This window comes from Trachurus trachurus, assembly GCF_905171665.1.
Source record: "Trachurus trachurus genome assembly, chromosome: 8".
In the NCBI taxonomy this organism is placed as follows: domain Eukaryota; kingdom Metazoa; phylum Chordata; class Actinopteri; order Carangiformes; family Carangidae; genus Trachurus; species Trachurus trachurus.
The window spans coordinates 3,105,118-3,109,578 of record NC_139905.1 but is presented as its reverse complement, the minus strand read 5'-3'; positions in this window follow the sequence as shown (position 1 = coordinate 3,109,578).

Here is a 4,461-nt window from a genome sequence, read left to right as displayed (position 1 = left end):
TCTTCTGACAATTTGCAGAAGAGAAGACTCTTTGTAGCTACAGTACCTTCAGCCTGATGGCTTTCTTCGTCCTGCAGTGAAGACAGAGGAGCCGTCCACCACCGCTGCTTTCCTGGTCCATCAAGGTGTCATGAAGAGGATGATCCAAGTTATTCAGAATGGCCTCCTCCATCTTCAGTGTTCATCTCTCCACCACATCCCCCAGTGAGTCCATCAGGGAAACGTCATTGAGGTCAGTGCCTCAGGATGTTTGGCCTGTATCCTAGCAACGACTGCATGGAAAACTTCGCATTGAACTTGAGCAGCAGCCGTTGGTGGGATGTACACAATTGTTATGATTTTGAAACAATCTACTTTCTGAGTCCAATATCTCCGGCTCATCACTCTAGAGGGGCAGAGAGTTGACATTTCCCTTGATAATTGACGGCAGAAAGGACCCAGTTCATCTCCACTTCCAGGCCTTTAACCTTTACTCCACTAGCATGGCAACCACGAAAGCACATCTTCATCTCAGCTGGAATAGGGTGGCATCCTCCACACTTACTCAATTTTCAGGGAAAGTTAGGATGCTTTTCGACTACAGCTCGGCATTCAATACCATCATACCAGACAAGCTAAACCTCCCTCCTACCACCTGTGCTTGGATTAAGAATTTTCTTTCTAACCATCCACAGTCTGTTAAAGTTGGTGACAAGCTCTTCCATCCTGACTTTTGGAGGCACAAGACTGACCCCCCCTCCTGACCTTGCGGAAAGGGTTTCCACCTTTAAGTTTGTAGGGATCCATATCTCAGAGGATCTATCGTGGTCAGCTGACATAACTGCCCTCGTCAAGAAAGCCCAGCAACGTCTCCCCCTCCGAGGGTCTTGAGATGGAACAAACTGCAGGAAGACCTTCCCATCTCAATTGAGAGTTTGCTGGTGTATGCCATGCCATCTGTATGGTATGCTGGCTGCACTGTGACTGACAGGAAGAGACTGCAGAGAGTGATAAGGTCTGCAGAAGAAGTGATCAGCTGTCCACCTCCCTCCCTGGACTATATTGCTAGCTCCCGCTGCCTCTCCAGAGCTACAGCAATGCTCAGTGATCACTTCCATCCAAACCATCACCTACCTCTCTCTGGGAGCAGGTACAGGTCCATCAGGTCCAGGACAAATCATGAACAGTTCCTTCCCCTGAACAGTCATTACTCTAAACACACAGTAACTTAACACAATAATATCCTCAAGAGCTCATGTATGAAATGCAATAACTAATGGTATAGGAGGAAGAAAAATTGCAAACATAAACTACTGTAGGAACCAGGGACATGTGTCCCATACATAATTCCTCTTGCAGAGGAAGCTTGATTTTAGTATTCCTCTTTATCATCAAAAGTCTCTGCTTCAATGGTCTCATCTTGTTGTTCTTCCTCTTCTTCGCTATCTGCCTCCTGTGTGAGTATGTCAACCAGAGATGGAGGCATTATCGGTCCAGCAGTCCAAGGTAGCTGCCCGCTTGTAACCTGCAACTCTATGGTTGCAGCGATCAATGTGGGTGGAGAGACAGCACTGTGGTGGATGGCGACAGCATTGTGATAGTGGGAGGTGTCTAAGGTCCACTTCAGACTTAGCTGAGAGGGACTCATCCTCTCTGACCATCTTGTGTATCATCTTCACATGCACTGCATTAACTTTCTTTTGGAGTGGCAGGTTACAAACAGGCAGCTACACCCATCTCTGAGCAGCCTACATGACCTAGATCTGGTAAATAATATTATATTGTTAACTGTGTTTGCTTTTTTATGTATAACAAGAACATATATTACAAAATGATTTTCACCAGGGATGGGAGAAGAATGAAGATGGAGTACTGTGGAGTACTATGGAGTACTGTGGAGTAGTGTGGAGTAGTGTGGACTGCTAGACCCATAATGCCTCCATCTCTGGTTGACATATTCACACAGGAGGCAGATAGTGAAGAAGAGGAAGAAGAGCAAGATGAGACCATTGAAGCAAAAATGTATGATGATGAAGAGAACTACTAAAATCAAGCTTCCTCTAGAGGAATTCTATAGGGGACATGTCCCTGGTTCCTACAGTAGTTAATGTTTGCAATATGTCTTGCTCCTATGACCATAAGTTATTGCATTTCATACATAGTTACTAAATGGCTACATTTGGTGAAATTACTGTTTAGCACACGTGAATAAATCCTCCAATGTTCATTTCAAAGAGTGATTGAATTATTGCTCATGATAAGCAATAAGCACCATTTGTGCCAATACACTACTTTATGGACTAAAATCAAAATTGAATAGGCTGATTGGATGCACAAGCATCTCAGCTATCCAGTCATACCCAATTCATGCAATTCTGTGACTGTTTATGAACCCCCAGTGTGCAGAAATAGTCAAATACACCATTTTGTATATAGGCGGACATGACATATTTGTAGGCTACTGCATGCAAATTACTGCATGGTTCTCCCCCAAAACTGCATTAGATTCACACAAATTAGGTATGTCTGGATAGGGGAGGCCTGTAGGTACCCATATAACCCATTTCCATTCACATACATCTAGGTGACAGGTCAAGGGACCATTTGAAAACATGTAGATGGCTGTTTTTCCCTCACAAAATTTTCATCTGACTTTAAATCATTAGGTTTTTAGCTCCCTTCCTGACAAGGTAGCATGACAAACTTGGTCACACTGGAAACCTGAGGTTGTCCCAAATACATTGATATCTCTATCTTTGGGCTCGCTCAAAATTTGAGCGTGCTACAGTCTTTGAAAGACAGTCTGACTGGCATTCCTGGCAACAATTCCACAGGTATCATAGGGGTACTAAAACATTGCAAAAAACACATTTTGGACAGGTTTTGTTCCGGGGATCACCCAAATCTCTATTTTAGAGGTTCCAAGGATGCAAAAAATCCAGACTAGAAAAAAAAATAAGGGGGGTGCACGTGAACCCCTCCTGGGGCTCCTACTAATCTTCTTGCTCCGACTCTTTCACTCGCCATGCTCAAAAAGTCGCGTTAGTTAGTCTGTATGAAAAGAGAAGCTTCAGGTGTGTATTGCTGGACAGAAGAGCAGCGCTGCCACCACTCGTTGTCATCCAGATAAGGTGCATGCGCCTTAAAGAGACAGGTGCATTGGCTCGGCTCGGCTCGGTAAACCCCCCCCCCCAACCTCTCAAATTCTTTTTTATTGCGGATTTACACGAATCACACAAATGACCAATTTGGGATCCAAAACGGCGAATTTCGCCGAAAGGTGACAAGTTTGCACCCCTGATTATTGCTTACGTTTTATGAAGACATAAAATTCAGTTTCTAAAAAAAATTATCTTACAAAAGATTTATTAAAAAAAAAAAGCATTTTTAATACTGAAATATTGTCCTTGTGAAAAGTTAGTCCATCTATATGCACTCAATACTTGGTTGTGGTTATTTGACTTGAACTACTGTAAATGGACTTTTCCATGATATTCTGATTTATTGAGATGCAGCTGTAGTTTCCAGTTTCAAACTGAATGTTCACTAATCAATCAGATATTTCTGTAGACATGAGATCGTATAGTGGCAGTTTCAGTTGGATCCACAGCAGATGAACTTTAAACACACAGAACAAAGCCACAACACAAACACATGTATGCTAATGAGATGAGATCGTTAAATCCTCGTCTCACCGTGAACAAAGAAAAACAACACACAGTCACACACACTTTAAACATGGCCGCGACCTCATCACTCAGTGTGTGTGTGTGATATTCATGGTAAGTAAGGACTTAAAGAGCATATTATCTACAAATAACGGAGGGAGTTTCACCGTGTGTCTCGGCTCTTCCAGCAGCAGCGACGTTTTGGCGCGTTTTGGGGGGTGCACCGCTAATTAACGCCCCACCTGCAACAACAGCTGGAACCAGGAACCATCGTTCTCTGAACCAAACTGCTGCAGCAACAACAGTTTAGCTGGTTAACATATTTACCACTGGTCTGAATAATATGTGGAGTGGGTTTTAGTTTTAGCTGAAGTTCACATAGATAATATCAACTTAAAAACAAATTAAATCTAAATACTGACTCCGCTAGCTACACACCACCTATGGTTTATGAAGATAACCAAGGACACAGTAGCATTAGCAAAGAAGCACTTTTAATCAGAGATCATTCAAAATCATCACGGTCAATTAAAAAGAGAGAAAAAATAAAGCTGAGAAATGCTTTACCTGTGTAGGCTATGTCATAGAAAATAAATGTGTAAAATTCGTATAAAGTTTCTCTTTCTGTCAAACTGTAGGCACGGTTGGTTTGTTAGGATTTTTTAAAGTTTTTAAATGTAGAGGCTTGCTGTGCTGTGACTCCCTCAGGTGAGCTGGCTGCCTGGCTCCGCCCCAGACTGAGGTGTGGATATGAGACAGGTGAGGAGGAGGAGCGAGAGAAAGTGAAAGTATTTAGTTCAGACGCCATTTTAAG